Here is a 19,304-nt window from a genome sequence, read left to right on the forward strand (position 1 = left end):
GCAGAACCGTTTAGGTTCCTTATTGTCTCTAATCAGTCCATGCACAAAAGTACAATTCATGTTTATTTAAATTGTTTCATGCACCCCCTCAGAGAAAATCCAGTATGTTTCAAAGGAAAGCCATTACACACTAGAAATTTAAATAGAAAATTATTAAAGGCTTGTGCCAACAGCTAACTTCTATCTGGCACAAAATGACAGATCTTATAGGTAACCACCCACACCACTTTGTGCATTCTAATAAGCTTGTATTTCAATTGAGGCAGTCTGTAAAAAAAACAGAAATATAGCTTTGGACAATAAATTGTTGAGGCAAAATTCCAGGGTGTTTGTCTCTGTCTCTCTCTCTTGTATGATTTGCTCATTGGTTGCCAATGCACACACTGAGTGTCATTGTTCCTCACATCATGAAACCACAGGACTATATCTAGACATGTGCACCCCACGCAGTGCGAGCTTGGGGACATCCATTTAGATAACTGTCGCTAGTCTACTCCGTCCTTTCGTTATCACTATCTTTACTGAAAAACCTAAACATTGAACCATTAATATCATCTTTATGATATTTCCCTCAAAACTCTCAAGTCAGCAGTCAGCAAATGTGATGCAGGTTCATCATTTTTGACTCCTAATTACCACCAGTGTTACTTTGCTCTGGTTAATTTCAAGGTGTTTCTCTCACTTGTATTACTCTTCGAATAATAACACAGAAATACACATGTTATAGAGACTACATTTTCTATACATCTTTCAAAACAGCTCTAATAAACCAGAGAACTGTTTTATTAAAATGAACAACTTGGGGACCAGTGCAGTGGTATAGCCTGCTAATTCTCAACTGCGGTGGTGGCATCCCACATTGGCACTGCTTTGTGTCCCAGCTATTCCACTTCTGAGCCAGCTCTCTTCTGGTGGCCTGGGAAAGCAACAGAGAATGGCTCAAAGCCTTGGGGGCTCCCTACCCTTTTGGGAGACCCAGAAAAAGCTCCTGACTAGTGGCTTCAGATCAACCGTTGTGGCATTTTGGGAGTGAATCAGTAGATGAAAGATTTCTCATTCCCCTGTCTGTAAGGCTGACTTTAAAACAAAACAAAACAAAACAAAATGTGGCAGTGGAGAAATTAAGTGAAAGATATTTGGTCAGCTCACTAACAAATGATTAGTGATCTAAATTGGTGACCCATATTTTGATGACTTAATGCTGTAAAACTTGTACAGGTTCACTTACTTTTTTTTTAATATTCCAGTATGCCTTTAAAAATTACATAAGATTGTTTCAACATTGGCAAATCAAAAGTACCAGAAGTGACAAATCCCAAATGAAGGATGGTTGCCTTGGGAATTTTTTTTTTTTTTTTGTCAAAAACAGCATGACAGAATCTGTAAGAAATTACATACTCTTCAAAAGATCCCGTTAATGTACAAGTATATGGATTAACTTGTTAGAGGAGCCATGCTAAAATCTTATAAGGTTATTAAAAACCTCATCACACAGGAAGGATAAAACACAATTACTACACTTTTGAGAGAGCCATATTTTGATTGTCTTAGATTATTTTTCTGAAGTTTTTATTTTTTTTTTCTCTTTCAAAAAAAAAAAAAAAAGCCTTATAGGCTTTCTCCTGGAAGAAGTGTCTTATACAACTCAGAAAATCTTGGATAAAATCAGTAGTTAATGAATGTTGAGAAATTTAAATTCTGTGTTGTTATAATGTTATGTTAAATGCCCACCTTTTGCATTGGTGTGTGTGTTTATATTTTACAGATATTTTTGCCGATTACAAGAGTAATGATCAAAACCATTATATACTTAAACTTAGGTGTAGATAATTTCAATTTTCTTTTATTCTTTTAAAGTTTAATTTACTTTAAAATATTTTAATAGAGTGGCAGAGAAAGAGGCTAAAACAGAAGAAATGAGAGGAAAAAAAAGAGAGACTGATTTTCTGTTTTTTTGGGTCACTCCCAAATGCAACATCCAGAAGTGAGCCAAGCCAAAGTCAGGGGCCTGAAATTCAATCTCAATCTGCCTTGTGTGTGGAAGGTATTCAGGGGCTTGCAACATCATCACTGGCTTACTATTACATGCAAAGAAACAAAAGGAAGCAGTCAGGAATAGAGGCAGGAACTGAACACAGACACAATCTGGAATGAGGGTGTCTCAAGCAAGCTCTTAGTCCCTGAGTCACAAGGACTTTTTTCCTTTCTACTCTTAACAACTCCAGTATATTAATTTACTGACATGTACTGAATTGAATCAGCTTAGATAAACAATGATCATCATGAAATCCCTGGTTCTTCATTTATATAAAGTGTAGAAAGAACATTTGTAGATAACGAACAACTTCAGTGTATCAACGGGAAAAAAGGTCTGATTTTGTTTTTTAGTTTACATTGTATTTACTTACCATGGAAACAGTAAAGTATAATTACTGCCCTGTAGGATTCATATCAGGAGTAAACTTTAGAATGATGGCAAATCCGAAAAAGCTGAGAGTTGTGCATTATAAGGGAATGTTTCAATAGCATCTTGTTCATTCACAAACGGGTTTATCTCTAAAAATGGGCTGTTGTACACACTCAGGTTCTAGTGTACTCGTTTCAATGGCAAAAAAAACCAAGTACTGCTTATGTGGTGCAGCTCAAAAAAGTAGATGCCTTGTGACTAGCAGAAACTAAAACAGTGGTGTTGCTTTCCCAACAGCTGTAATCAGTGTCTTCCCTTCTAGTTTCTCAATTTAGCTTTCTTGAGAAATTTTTCCTTTGTCATTAGATAGCTAAAGAGTAATTCATCTTATAAAATCATCTCTTTTTGTTCAATTTACTGAATGTTTTTACTCTAGTTTGTTTGTGATGTGAGTTCTAAGCCTGACCATCCTGGTTTTTTTTTTTTTTTTTGTCACCACCAAAAATTCAATCTTCATTTAAAAACAAATGTTAAAGACTGGGCCCAAGGCTATAGTGATACTGATTCTCTCTGAGATTTGGTCTTGCTTTTTAAAAACCAAGTTATTACACAGCAACAGAGTAAGGTAAGAAACAGCAAATCTAATATTCATGTACAATGATTCACTTTACTCCCTAAAATGTGAAGGAAGGTTATTTATAGTAGCGGGTTTTTTTTTTTTCACTTTCAATGTGAATCCCAAGGTTTTACTTGAGCCAGTTATGAAACGCAAGGCCTGAATCTTTAAATAAAGCAGATATTTGAATAAATAATGTTGACTATGGTCAGTAATCTAAATATCTTTAAAGACATGAACATATTAATTCCCAGTAAAATAGAATAATTAGCAAAGAGAATAAAGCAAAAATAGGAACTTAAGTTAGATAGTATATGGGTATGCTCGGCTATATTTGATTTAACACATTTGAAAAGACTCAGAGATTTTGACCACAGGTAGAGTAGAATCAAACAAATAAAAACAAAACCCTTATTTTACTGTAAGTTTGGGAAATAAATATTTTTGCTATCAACACCACTCTAAGTACATCAGTACCACAAACACATTGATCTTCAATTGTGTGCCAATTAAGGTGGCAAGATCTGATCAATGAAAACAGAATACCTTGACCTGATTCCAGCTATTTACATTTGGATATCAATTCTTTGACTAATCAGTCAAGTGACATTAGACAACTTAAAACACCTCCTCAGGTCTATTTTCTCCAAAAGAAAATTGGTAATAATAAACAATATCTACCAACTCGATTTTTATGAGAAAATACTTACTTAAAAATTTTAACATCTAGAGCAGAGTGGCTTGCATAAAGTTAGCATCCCAGAAAGGTTTGTCATTATTAATGTTGGTAGGTTTATCTAATTTATTTTTAATAATCTACTGCATTAAAAGAACTGGATAAATTCAAGGCTTTAAATAAATTTTATTTTGCATAATGGTTACATGGTTAATCAGGGTGGGAATGATCAAAGTTTAGGGAAAACCGGGTGAACTCCTTGCTTCCAAATTTGCTATTTCTTCTTGTTGTTCTTGGGGGAAGGGGAGAGACAAAGGGGGAAACTACTCATGACTTTCCACACGTTCCATTACCCAGGATGAGGAACCGCCACCTCATATCAACCCAGAGTCTCAATGTGTACATATTCTGAGGATTTTGTCCAAGTGGTTTGGGTAGTTCTGAAGTGCTGCTGATCTGTGAATGAGAGTTTCCCCTTATGTTTAGGTCAGCTGTTACTGTGTGATAGGTGCTGGCAAAAGGCATTGGACTCTTTTCTGGGACAAATTTGACTATGCAACAGCAGAGCCTGTGCTCAGAGCTTGCTGTTGTTCACTAGGGTTCTCCATGACTCTTAAGTCCCACTCACAGGCACCACAAAGGGCATCTATCAGAAGTCTGCACTCTCTGTGTTCCACATGACAGTAGTAGAATCATGGACTGTGTGTCTACCCAAAAGCCTGATTCCTACTGGAGGTCTGCTTCTGTTCCAAGGTCCTCTGCTGCAGTTCAGTCTTGAGAAACTGTCTGATCCAAGAAAACATTCTATCTCTTTCTTACTATCCTTGCAGTAGCCTGCAGCAATACTGGCTGCCTTTGTATTTTATTTTTCACATGACATCTTTATAGTTTTGACGTCCATAAAGTCAACTGGTTCCAGATAAAGATACTATGCTTATTTAATAGTTCTTAAATCAATATGCCAATGCCTCAGCTCTAAGACCACATTCTTCAGATTTTCTATGATATTTTTACTATTAATTTTAATCCAATTTCATTTTCTTTCAGTTATGCCTTCATATCTTACAAGAATGTACAGGAACTTGTGCAACCATGGTTTTCTTATGTTAAGATTTAAATTATAGTTAGAAAATAAATTATGATTCTTACACTTTTTAATACTTTGGGCTTAAATTGTGGCAATTTTATACTTTTTGTTGCTACAGGGATCACCTTAGTTAACATTATGGGCGAGATTACTAGATTCACGTATAGCTTTGCACTGTTTCCTAGCAATCTTTCCCATAAAAAGCATCTAGCCAATACTTGTCCAAGAAGCTTTTCTTATTGTAATATCTGGGATACATTTTTTTCTTCCAACATGGCATTCTCTGAAACCCAGATTTTGGTACTTAATTATGTTGAGTTTCATACTGTGCTATGGTTAACACAATGCTTTTTCTTTTCTTTTTTTTTTTTTTTTAAAGATTTATTTTATTTTTTTTTTATATTACAAAGTCAGATATACTGAGAGGAGGAGAGACAGAGAGGAAGTGGAGCTGCTGGGATTAGAACCAGCGGCCATATGGGATCAAGGCGAGGACCTTAGCCACTAGGCCACGCTGCCAAGCCCAATGCTTTTTCTTGATTGCACTGCAGGCAGCTTAAGGCCATGATTGGTGTGTTATGCTTCTGATACATAGACCATGATAATCATTCACAACTCTAAGATTGGTGTAAGCACAAAAATATTTTTCTGAACTCAACTGTATCATGTTAGCGGTATACTGTGATAACTAACATAAACTAAAATGCTAGCATTTAGAAAGTTTTGCTTTATGAACTTAACATTTTCATTTGTGAAGTGTTTCGTTTTCTAAAATACATTTTTAAAGAAATAAATACACATTTATCTTATCAATGTTATGCATACAAACAAAATCCAGATTTTCTTACTTTTCTGCCTTGATATTTATTTAAATTTTCTTCTTTTTGGACTTACACTTACCATTTTTGCAACAAGATTATCTGAAATTATTTGAGTTTTCAAAGACATCATTCTAACAAAAATCTCTTTAATAATTTAAAACTGTATGTTTTATATATTTATATTCAGATCAACTTGAAAGAATTTTAATAATAATTTGGCAATGAGACAATCCTATTCCTAGTTAGTTATAAAAACAAAAATTAGTTGTTATGTGTAATTGGTAAAATCTATTCTGAGCTCTGTTTCACTTTTCTTTAAAATTCCCTGGCTTCCTCGGCATGTTTGAAGATTAAAGTTCTTAACCTACATTGCAAATAGAAGATACCCTTGCTAATTTAGGCAGAGTGTTATGTGTAATGTATAATTTTCAGAGCACGGTACTGAACATTGTGTGTCAACTGGCTGCTTTCTGTTTCCTAACACCTAATTTGCAGTCCATGTATTGAGATTGAAAAAACAGAGGAAATTTTAATCTCAGAGGCACCAAATTGGGGGAAATGTGACCCCTTCCTCCTGTTAGCCCATGTTAATTTGAACATAAGTAAGTAACAGATTTCTTTTTCAAAGCCACTGAGCATTTAAAGATGTATCTGCAATATGACTAATAGTTACTCATCCACTTGGCAAGCACACAGCAGTAAGCTAAATACTTTTTTGCTTTAAGCTTGGGATAAAAAAAAAAATTCCCTGGTGATTTCATGTCAAGTAAAATCTCCCAGTATTTAAGATAATAATAAGAAACCATGTCAACCATTCTCCTTTTTACAAGATGATGTCACTGTTTTCAATAAAGATTTGAAAATGAAAGTTTTTAGAAACATTTTACTGCATTGATTAGTCTGAGATTCATTAACATAAACGTGAGTTTTCCACTGTTCTATACACATCACTTTTTAAAAACACACATGTTTCCATGTAATTGTAGAAGGAACATAAAGTAGTTTGACATTTCATTTCAGCCCATTTTATTAAAATGGTTATACTTATTCTTGCATTAAGCACAAAAGTTACAAGAATGAAACCTTTTTAGCTCTTCCAATAAATAAGTAACTAACCTAAAAGAATTAATGTAGTCACCGATGGGAATCGTTTTATGCCCAGAAATATGCATGCATGAAATGTTTATCAAGCTCATGAAAATGTTTATTACAAAAAGCCTAAGCATAGACTTCATAATTTTTGCACCAAAATTAGCTATTCTTTTTGTTATATTTTAATGATTTTTTTGTAATCCCTTTTACATAGGAATATTTTGTTATGTATTAAAGGAAAGGTAGTGGACGAATCCATATTTTCCTCTTGAAGTTGCTCTGGCCGAGCAACTAGACCTTTTAATTTCCAAAAGTCACTGGCATAGTTGACCATATCTTTCTTTATTTCATACACATGGTTGGGAATCCCTTGCTTTCTCTGCTTTTCAGGAGTATTCTATTCTTTCCTCAAAAACTAATCTAAATGATAGATCCTTGGTAAAGTGTTCTCAATATCTCTACCTTTGGTAGTGGCTCCAATTATGTAGCAATCATTTAAGGAGTGGTCACTTGATATTACTATACAACTGGGTAAGAGACTGCGGATAGAACAGCAAACACAAATGCATGGAGCCTTACCTTTCAGAAGGTGCCATGGGACAACAGATGAGGAATACAAATAGCTGAACAAATATTTTAGATGGTGATATGTGTTGAGAAGAAACTGGAATAAAAGTAGGGCCTTCCAGGGTGAAGAGAAATGTGTAGGAAGGTGATAAGGGAAAGGAAATTTACAGGAAAATCAGACTATCAGCTATGTATGTGTGTGTATGTATATATACAGCCAAAGAATTCCTCTGTCAGGCACTTGATAAGTGTTTAAGATGCCTATTTGGGTTACCCATATGCCACAACAGAATGTCTAGCTTGCATTCTAGCTACTCTGCCTCTGATACAGCTTCCTGTTAATGAACATCCTGGGAAAGAGCCTGTGGAATAGCTGATTTCCTGCTACCTGTGTGGGACATCTGGGTGGAGTGTGGCCTCTGGTTTTTATGTAGCACAAACCTGGTTGTTGTAGTCATTTGGGCAGTGAAAGTAAAGCTAGACTTCCCTTCAGCAACGCTCCCTATACTCCCCTTTCCTGACTTTTCATTAAAATGCAAAAAATAAGTATTTTAAAAGCCAAAGTAGTCTGGCTTGGAGACCATCTGAAAATCAAGCAAGGATGATGTCTTCCAAAATCACTGAGGCAGTGAGGAGGTGGTTAAGTTTGTATATTAAGGTATCTGTAATTTACACACAGTTTCTGAACTAGACAAGGTCATTGCTGCTAATTTAGTGGAAGTAATAACTGCACTGCTTCATTGTGTCTCCATTCTTTCCTCCAGAGTGATGCAAATAAAAATCAACTAAGACATCCATTGTCAGGTGAAAGGATAAAGAAAATACGTCATATTTATATACTCACAGTGGAATACTATTCAGCTAGAAAAAGAATGAAATTCTACCCTTCGCATCAAAATGGTCTCAATTGGGGGACAGCATGCTTATTGAATACAGGCAGAAAGGCAAATACTACAAGTTCTCACTTCTTTGTGGAAGATTAAATCAAACAAAATTAACATAAAACAAAAACAAAAAATAACCATGCATATCAGTTACTGAAATTGTAGATTTTTCAAACTTCTCTTTTTGTCAATCTAACAGTTATCAATTATATACTACCACAGTTTTTATGACCCATGATTACCTTAAAATTCACTATCTGTTAGTAAAATTGACATCTTTTCATTCTATCGATTGTTGTATAAAGCTCTTGCCTGAATTCCTCCTGAATTATGACCTTTTTACGTTTTACCTATTGATATTTTTATTTAGTGGATGATTAATCCCTTGACCATATTGTAAATGAAAACTGCTATCTCAAAAATTTTAAATAAAGAAAGCTGTATGCCCTACACATACGTGTTTAGATTGAGAGTAACACCAGTAAAAGAGAAATCTGGATGGTGTGTATATGGACGACAGAAGCAGGACCCCTTCACTTGACTGCCTTCCAGGGAGGAGGCTAGGTATAAATATGTTTTCTTTCATTTCAGGTTGATCATTAACAATAGAATTTATGAGTCACAGGGTAGTCACAATTATTTAATCTTCCACTTAGCTGCTAGACTTTTTTTCAAAGCAGCTGCAGCAAGGTACATTTCTATCAGCAACAAAAGATGTTTCTCTCTATAGTATCATCAATATTGTTTAAAAGATTTTTTTGAAAGAAAGACATACAGAGAGGAGGAGAGACAGAGAGGTAGATCTTTTGTCTGATGATTCACTCCCCAAGTGACCATAATGGCCGGTATTGAGCCAATCTGAAGCCAGGAGCCAGAAGCTTCTTCCAGTCCCCCATGTGGGTACAGGTTCCCAAGGTTTTGGGTCATCCTTGACTGCTTTCCAGGCCTCAAGCAGGGAGCTGGATGGGAAGTGAGGCTACTGGGACACAAACTGTCCCATATGGATCCCAGCACATGCAAGGTGGAGATTTTAGCCACTAGGCTACTGTGCTGGGCCCTCATCAATATTTTTTATTTCTAACATTTTTAGTACAGCAATTGTAGTAGGTGAGATATCTAACTAGCTGTGCCTTTAATTTGCTCTTCCCTAAAGACAATGCTCCTAAGAGTTTTTTGCATGTACTTACAGGTTTTCAGTGGATAAATTCAACTTCTGAACCTATATAATTCTAATCCAATTAAGCAGTCATTATTTGAGCTCCATTTTATTCATTTTAATCTAGATCATAATCATTCAGAAAAGTTTTCCTTAAAATTACCAACAGTGTAGAAGTTACATATACATGCAAGTATAAAAAACTTTGCACGTGAGTGAAATTAACATCTTGGAATTTGATTACTGTCTATATCCCTTGTTAATACTCCTGTTGAACAGTGATCTGTGCTTTTTTTGTTGAAATTTTCATTTGATGAAGCAATAAGCCTAAGAATATAAAGTCAATTAAAAATACCTAATGTAAAAATGAACAAAAAGAGATAAAATGAAGGAGAGAAGAAAGTGTCATTACATTGTTGGAACTATGCATGAACTAGCTTCATGAAATCTGTTATCTTTTTATGAATAAAATACATTTTAAAAGACAGAGGGAGATAAGAAGCCATTTCTAATTAGTAAGAAAAACATTATTAAGTTATTATTTGGCCTTGAATGCATTTTAGGGACTTTATAAAAAAAGGTTTATTAAGCAAGATAGAAAACTAATGGGAAATCAGAAAGCCACTGAAATATTTAAGCAGAGAAGTGAGATCTCATTCCCCTTTCAGGACTTTCCAAGAACCCAAGGTGATGACAAGATCGGATTATGGACATGTCCCAGAAATGTTTCAGAAGACCTAATCTTACTATCATCATTTTCTATTGTCTGGGCTGTCGTATTCCCCACTGGATTTTAGTTAGCCAGCAGGCCCAGGGCAACAGTTCTGGCCGGGATAGTAAGCAAGGGAGTTAACCACATACCAGGGGAATAGATTTTTCTTAAGCAGGTCCTGGTCTGGCATCAGTTCCTGGATGCAATTCTTCAGTTGGCTGTTATGATCCAATGTCATTCCCTTGACAACTCTGGGCATCTACATGATGACAGTGAAGGGTGCTTTTTACCAGGTCTCTGGGCTGGGTGGGTGATGTCATAGAATTCAAACTAGATCTAGTTTGATCCTGGCTCAACAGCGACTGTCCAGGCTGTGGGCATGAGGAACAGATTCCTCAAACCAGTGGGTGGGTATGATTAAAAACTTGCTGGAGGGGTTGGAGAGGCTGAAAGTTCCACTTAGCAGCCCAGTTGCTATTCTTACAGTAAAACCAGAAACCTAGAGGAACTCTTTCCAAAGAAGGCATAAATAGGCAGAGAGCAAGATTTTATATTCTAAAAAGCAAACTCACCAAAAACTAGAGACCCTAACTGCCTATTATCCCATCTGACTTCACAGTAATAGTTCTCTACAATGAAAATTTAAAAACACTAAAACAATAAACAGTAGGCACAAAAACATAGAAAAAATGTTTCATGGTCATGGATTGGAAGAATTAATATAAAAATATCAATAGTATTGAAAAGATTTTACAGATTCAGAGACATTCCAATGACAACAGCTATGACATTCTCAGATCAAGAAAGCATGATGATAAAATTCACTAGGCAATATGAGAAACTGACTAGTTACGATTTTAAGCAACAAACAAAAAGCTGGAGGAATCATAATGCAAGACTTCAAGTTGTACTACAGGGCAACTGTAATCAAAACATACTGGTGTTGGCATGTAAATGAAATGGGATAGAATCAAAACCCCAAAAATAAACGCACACATCTATGGTAAACTAATTTTTGACATGCAAACTGAAATCAATCCAGGGGGAAAAGGACTGTGTCTTCAACAAACGCAGCTGGCAACATGTAATCCGTGCAGAAGTACAAAACAACACCTATACCTTACACCTGATATAAAAATCAACTCAGAATGGATCAAGTATCTAAGTCTATGGCTTGATATCATCAAATTACCATAGAAAATTTTTGTGGAAATCTGTAGCACGGAGGCCTAGGCAAAGGCTTTTGGGGAAAGATCAAAAAAGCACAGGCAATTAAAAGAAAGCTACACAAATGGGATTACATCACCATAGGAAGCTTCCGCATAGCAAAGGAAACTGTCAACAAAGAGGCCCGATAGAATGGGGGGAAATATTTGTCAACTATGCATCTGATAAAGGTTTCATATCCAGGATCAATAAAGAGCTCAAGGCATCCTCAACCAACAAAACAAGTAATCTAGATAATAAATGGCCAAGGATATGACAGGCAAGTTTTAAAGAATGAAATACAAATGGCTAAGAGACACATGGAATAATGTACAGGGTCTCTAGCCACAGCCGAGAAAACGCAGATAAAAATCATAATGAGATTCACCTCACCCCAGTTAGAATGACTATCATCTGAAAATCAAATGACAAAAGATGATGCCAAGGGAAAAATAAACCCTAATCCATTATGGGTAAGAATGGAAACTAGCACAACCATTATGGAGAACAGTTTGGAGATTCTCCAGACATATGAAAATAAATCTACCAAATGACTGAGCCGCCTCGGAATTTACTTAAATCAAATGAAATCAGCATATGAGAGGGTTATTTGTAACCCAATTCCTATTGCAGCTCAATGTACTATTGGTAAGATACATCATCAGTGCAGATATTACTCAGTTGTAAAAAATAATAGAATCCCATCTTTTGCAACAAAATGTATGCAAATGGAAACCATTATGCTTGGTGAAATAAGCCAGTCCCCCAAAGGCAAATATCATGTTTTCTCTGAACTGTGGTAATGGTAATTGGAACTCAGATCAGTCTATATAAGAAATGCAGCCTGTATGTGTGAGATCAACATCCCGAGATTTGATTATTGTTTATGGAACGGTCGGAATCCTTACCTAATGCAGAGTTAGCCTGGAGCTCTGAAGTCAAGTGAAAATATAACATTGCAAAAATTGATAATAACAAAAAAGTGGGGGGAGAGTGGCAAGGGAGAAGGGAGGGAGGAAACATTGCATAGGACATCTCACCATGCTCCTGAACACGCACGTGTGAAGAAAATGTGAAATTTCTTCACTTTCCATCAAAGTTGAACTTGAGTTCTCTGTGCTTCGGTTTGGGGCAACTCTGTCATTGCCCCATCAAAGTTTTATATGGAATTGGGTAAAGCCTCAGTTGCAACTGCATGGCAAGTTAGTTTCTTACTTTGTTTAATCAGGCTGCCAAGGCCGCTGCTGCCTTTCTTTATGATCCTTCCTCCTGTTCTTCAGCTCCAAAGACAGACTTCACAAAAGAGCTCTGTCTGCCTTTCTCTGTGTCAAAATTTATACCGAGACTGCTCAATCTGAAATAGGCGGTGCATTTCCACAGAATTCAAACTGACTTAATCTCATTAACCGAGGATTTAACACAAAACAGTCCTCGGCTTGCAGTTCTGAAAAGCCTCTCGCTTTGAATTTGCTAGTGCACTGGACTGCTTAGCCCACCGTACTGGTTTTGGTTGTATTCATCTCTCTCTTCTCTGCTTAGCTAGGCATCTTTTTTTCCCTTCTTGATTCAGGAGCCATCCTGATTGTCTTTTGGTAAGTGAACACTGAAGGTATTTTAAAGATGAGGGCACAGCAAGAAAATCAAATCGCATTCTCTGCATTTTTGTTGCGGCAGTGTGCATGGGAAGCCATTTCATTTCAATATTTTGCACACTGCAAGTTGATTAGGATAGCTGTGACTGTAATTGGGACCTGGGCCTTAGAGGTTTATGAAAGTAAATGTTCCCAAGAACTAGTTATCAAGTAAAGTGTATCATGACAGGTTCTTGGAGACTCGCATGTAGATGACCTCAGCAAAGGCAGGGATACTGGCAGAAAGCACTGAAGGTTTCCTTCTTATGGTCCTCTTGGTAATTATTCCACTTATTAATTATTTTAAATCCTTTGGTGGCGAGACAGAGGTTAATTAGGAAGGGATTAGAAAATATATTGTAATGCGGTTATGGGAGTAATATCTACACACGACTGGGACTATTCAAACTTCTAAGCTCTGTTGGAAGGTTTTCAGTGGGCTCACACACAGCGAGCAAGCTTTTGAAGTCATAAATCCTTTAATTTTGTACATCAAATTGATTTTGGTGTTTTGTAAATTATCTCAGGACCATAGAAAGCTACATGTAGGCCAGAGTAATTAGGCAGTGCTTAGGGAGAATGGGCAGAGAAAAGAGAAGTCTGGTTTTGTGGGTTTTTTTTTTTATATTTATTTATTTTTATTGGAAAGTCTAGGCTACCATGCCAGGCCCGGAAAAAAAGATGTCTTACAATCCTAACATACATATCTTTGGATACACAGAGATACAGTGCCAAAAATCAATTCAAAATAAATAAAGACCATACACAAAGCCTATGATTTGGGTAAATTATTATTTCACAGTGTGGCAAAGTACACTTTTAATTGTAAAACTAAATTGTAAAACCGTAAATTTCTCTAGGCCACAGGTGTGAGTTTGAAAGTCATCAGAGTGACACCCTGTGTGTGTGTGTGTGTGGTATTTGTACTTGGCTGGAAAACGTCTTACTAGCCTAAAAAGTTAACTATTTAGAAGGTAAAGCTTAGATCTTATACTATTTTAGAAGATAAAGTTAATTGATATTTTCCAAGATCTTGTGAATTGGAAAAGGTTGATTGAAAATCAGCAGGTCTGTAATACAGTGTCTACTCCAACACTAACTAGCTGTGTGACCTTGGGCAAATCACTTAACCTCCAAGATCCCTGCTATGCCATGTGGAAAATTAGTTGGCTAAACTATAAGATCTGACAGTGCTCAACCAGATCTGCAACTAAACAACAACAACAACAACACTGAGTTGGACTAAAGCAGCAGCACACAGAAACTGTCCTTCAGACACAGGACTAGCCAGAGCAGATCCTGTGCATGCACTGCTTCCTGCTAATCCCTACTGCTCACTGCAGGCCAAATCAATATTTTTCTGTAGCAGAAGATTCTGTATAACAAAAACAGAGCCTCGTTCCTTTTGCTTGTTTGAGAACTGGAAACACAACTGCATTTTTAAAGCAATCTAGTGATTGATTTAAAAGGCAGAGTTAGAGATATAGAGTGCTCTTCCCTCTGCTGGTTCACTCCCCATATTGGCCTCAAGGGATAGAAATATACCTATCAGAAGCCAGGAGCCAGGAACTTCTTCCAGGTCTCCCACAGGGGTAGAGAGGCACAAATACATAGAGCCAACCTCCAATGCCTTGCCAGGCACAGTATTAGAAAGCGCAATTGTTAATGGAGAAGCCAGGGCTAGAGCCAGCATAAATTAGGGGTGCTGACACTTCAGGCAGCACCTTTATGTGCTATGCCACCCTGCTGGCCCACACAACAGCATTTTATGAATGTTCTTGCCATATACACATGAGTAATAAATTTAAAATGTACTCACATCAAGTTAGTCTTTACTCCTGAGATTTCAATGATAACATGTACGTTCCAGTGGTACAAAACAAAAAATACACGTATGTTGCTATCTATAACTTTTAGCAAGTAACCAATTAATAGTGCCTATCTCTCTTAGAAACAAGAGGTTATTTATTTTTTCATTCAACATACTCCTGGGACAATATAATGAAAAGTCCCTTTAGTCTAAACTGTCATCGATAAACAGGGACAATGGAAGAAAACAAATACATACGCTCAAGTAAGTTTTGTTATGATTCTACATGCTGCTAATAGTGATAAGCAAATCCCAACCATCCGATTAAAACTTGGAGACACTTTCCCCCAGAGTGAAACACGACTGTCTTCCACAATGACACAATAATATTCGGCGATTTTAGCACTATCACATTTACAGCTCCATATGATAACCTAACTCAGGCATGCTGATCCTCTTGGGTCTATAGTTTCTAACCAATTGTTGTCTCATAGAAGCTTATTTTCATTCCCACTACTTAATAGAGGTCATATATCTCATCTTAACTGTCTTCTATTTTAACTGTGTGCCTGCGTGTGTGTGGTCTATCCCTCTGTGATTCTCTCAGAAGCTCGTCGGATAGTGTGAAGAGGAGTTCTGATTCTCTTCCTATGACTTCAACTCTGTGCCACAGAGAGCAGGGCATCTCATGCCACTGCCAAGTAGCATTGTTTGAAAAAGCAGGCACTTCTGGACGTTACTGTTCCTCTACTCAACACCTGAGAAACTGGGAAGTTTCACACATTCCAGTAGACAGAATAAGAAGGTCGCTGCTGGGTACCACTAGGGAGACAGATGTAGTGCAGTTTCTTCTATGTCATTGCTTCTTGACAGGCAATAAGATGTTTTCAGAGATGGGGTTGGGGACTTGATAGTTCACAGATAAACAAAAGTATTAAAAAAAACTTCATGTTATTTTTATTGATGTATGTGGGGCTTGTACTCAAATTTTTCATGCTCTGAACACTAATGCTAATCAGGCCCCATGGCATGAACTGTGATAGAAGATAATTTTATTAGACTTGGATCTTGACAGTTATTGCTGCTAGAGTTGTTACTGATGAAACTGTCATCAAACTGAGCAGACAAAGCAAATATTCTCATGGGTGTGACACCAATTCTGCCATTTTTTTTCCCTCCTAGTAGAATCTACTAACTGTTGTCAGGAAGTATTTAACACACAGGATAAGATATCCTTTTCTTATTCATCACTCTAGATGTTGCAAGCTCAGAGACTAGTTACCTTTTGGACCTGAGGACAAAATCCTCTCCCTTGGGTACTGATCTGTGTGCAGAAGAGCTGGAGCAATCATAGTATTGGCATCCGTGCTTCACTGGGGCTTCATTTCAGAGTGCAGCCTTCGCCACATTTCTATCTGCCTCACTGGGTATGGTTTCTTAGTAGCCTAACTGGCCTTTCCATAATCTACTCTTGGCCAGGTTCCCATAGTTTCCTTCTGTGATGCTGATTGTTTCTAAATCTGTCTCCATTCTTATCTTGGCTGTTGAATCAATCACACAGCTGGCTTCAGAGCCTGTCAGAGTACAGCTCCCTGGCTTGTTTTAAAATAACTCTGTGCATGTATGTGTGTGTTTGTGTATACTTGCATACATATATCTATGTGTGCATTCCCAGGTGTTTTCTATATTCTATAAATACATATTTGGCTAATTCCCATAAATAAAAATGAAAACAAAAATCATGACTTTTCTCTCCATTTTCTTGTACCTTAACTGGCAATGAGAATTAGCCATGCATTGGTAAAATAGACTCTTCATTTATGTTTCTTTATAATCTTCTATCATCAATCCTTGCCAACTTGGAAACTCTAATCAAATCCTGAAAGAGAATAACTCGATTCTGTTTCCTAATGTTGCTAATGTAGTTTGCTACTTTTATACAAATTCACATAAAAGAATTTTCTTTATAAAAAAATCTTAATGTTCAGTTGGGAGAGCTAACTTAGTCAAAAATGAAAAATGGTCTGTATGGCTAGTAAAGGATGACCAATGGCTGCATCAGCTGATGGAGTTCAGGATGCAGACTACAGGTCTCTACCGTCTGCAGAAAAACATTTTCCTCTTTTTTATTAACCTGAAAAATATTTAAGAATATTTTCATAATTGTGCTGAAATATGTTACATTTTCATGAGGATTACATTTGCTTAGCCAAAAATCCAGTTGAGTCTTAGGTGATTTTCTATGAGTTCATTTCAGGTAAATTCAAATCTTCTTTTTCAAAGGAAAGGAATTGTTTCTAATGTTCAATGGATTTAATAAGATTTCAATTTTTTTTCAGACCTGGTACGCAAGAGCCTTTAGGCACATTTAGCATTAAGGCACGAACAACAAATATTGGAATGACCAAACAGGAGGTAGCCTACATGTTATGATTTAAATATGACACAATTATTCTTTCCTGAACACAAATTTCCTCCATAATAACCACCCACTGTGTTATTAGTCAGAGCTGAAGGTGGTACCTTCAGCAACTGCTTGGTAAATATTATCTTATTACCAGGAAGCTTGCAATATGTGATATTATTTAATTCTTATTACCACTCAGCATTCAGCACACCAGCAAACAACATGTCCCCCAGAGAAGGAGGTATGAAAGGTCTTAAGAGAGGTTCTTTAACAATTACAGGAAGAATACTAGTTGTAAAACATCCTTTGGGATGTCTACAAGCAAAGATCATCAACTAGAACTCTGCGTTTGGGTAAGCCTAAAGACACAATGAAAGTTGAGGCTGGCAGGAGGGGGCTACTGAAAAGGTCACTGTGTTCACACGCCCATGGCAAATCCATGAGGCATAACTGCGTTATAAATTGAAAGTACACAAGTACCCCCTTATCCATAGATATGATACAAGATTCCCCCTGGATGTCTGAAAATAGAGTGCTGAACTATATATTTATATCTATATATATGTTTATATATATGTTTATACATGTTTATATATATCAGGTGTTTCAACAAACTTAATAAATTTTAATTTAGAAGTCAGACACAGTAGAGGAGCAACAATTAATAATGAAATAGACAAATCATAATAATACACAGTAACACATATTATCTGAATATGGTATACTTCTCTTTCAAAATATACTATTGTACTATTTTACCTATCTTATTTCATATTTTCAGGCTATTAACTGATAACAGATAACTGAATCCAGGCAAGTAAAACTGCAAAAAAGGGAACACTACTTCAGCCAATGGCAAAGGATTCATTTATAAGCTACAATCTAAGCAAAACCTTTTTTTTTTTTTTAACTTATAAGCACAAGAGGTTCATGTCGGCTCACAATTTGCAGGTGTGGTCCAAGAGTGGGCATTCCCCCAGGGTTCAGTCTGTGGTGGTGGTGTTCCTCACAACTCTTCTCATAGAACCACAGGGCAAAACACTGAAGGTGAGTAATTGATAACTTTCACCTGTCTTTAATACCAGACTAAAACTTTCCCTACTGGGATCCAAAGTTCCAAAGTGGTTCTCACAATGTACAGGTTGATATTTCGTACAGCCTAGTTCAATGCTCTGTGTCGATTATAAATGTGGTCAGACTGGTAGAAAGACACATTTCCACCAGATCCCGGCCTCACAGGTAAGAGAAGACAGTATAAAAGGTTTGTGAGACACACTAAGAAATGCCACCGTAGCACATCAGTACGCTAAAAGCCCTGTTAAAATCATCCCATCACTGTCATCAAAAAATGATAAAAACATAGGCATGGCGATTCACACAAGTGATTTTGAAAAAGAAGCTATTAACATAACCAAAAATTTGATTCACTGATGATTGGAGGTATGAATGCCACATAATTACCATCGGGATCAAAAACATTTATAGCTTCCCCATTATTGATAGAGTAAGAACCCCATTATTGATAGAGTAAGAACATTTATAGCTTCCCCATTATTGATAGAGTAAGAACAACAACATTGGTTTTCAGATTTTAATATGAAAATATACTCTTCTAGAATTTTATCTAGTAAAGAACATGCACAGAACGAACATTTTTACTTTTATTATTGAGGACTATTTCTGGTTGTCTCTAAGAGGATCCCAGGTCATTTGTAACACAGCAAAGGAAGCATTTACCATGGCAGAAGTGAAAAGGCAGAGGTGGCAATGGGGGAGGAAGCGCATCTATATGGCTCTTGTCTGGCTCTGCTGAGCTCCTGGTCCTTGGGCCTTGAGGAGCCTGCGTCCCCAGACAATGTTGAGACCCTCAAGATAACTGTACAAGCTGGAGACTCTGATTTCTCCCTGCTAAGGAAGGTAAGATGCAGTGGCTCATCAAGCAAGAAGGAAATGTCAGGTTAATAAGGTCTCCCAGATTGACAATTTACTGTTCGATGTTTCTGTATTTCATTTTTCACTTCTCCAAATGCAAATTCAGAAACAAAGCAGAGCACAGCACAGAATGATTTTGTTCTTGATTTTCCCTTGGGATGACGGTTCTTCATTTCTCAGCACACTCTGAGAAGAACTATCACAAAAATAGCTTCCTATTCCCCATAGTGATTTATTTTACATATTTCAATTTATGAATTTATTTCAAGATAGATTTACTTTCCTAAAATTCATGACTTT

This window comes from Ochotona princeps, chromosome 6 (genome assembly GCF_030435755.1).
Source record: "Ochotona princeps isolate mOchPri1 chromosome 6, mOchPri1.hap1, whole genome shotgun sequence".
Taxonomy (NCBI): Eukaryota; Metazoa; Chordata; class Mammalia; order Lagomorpha; family Ochotonidae; genus Ochotona; species Ochotona princeps.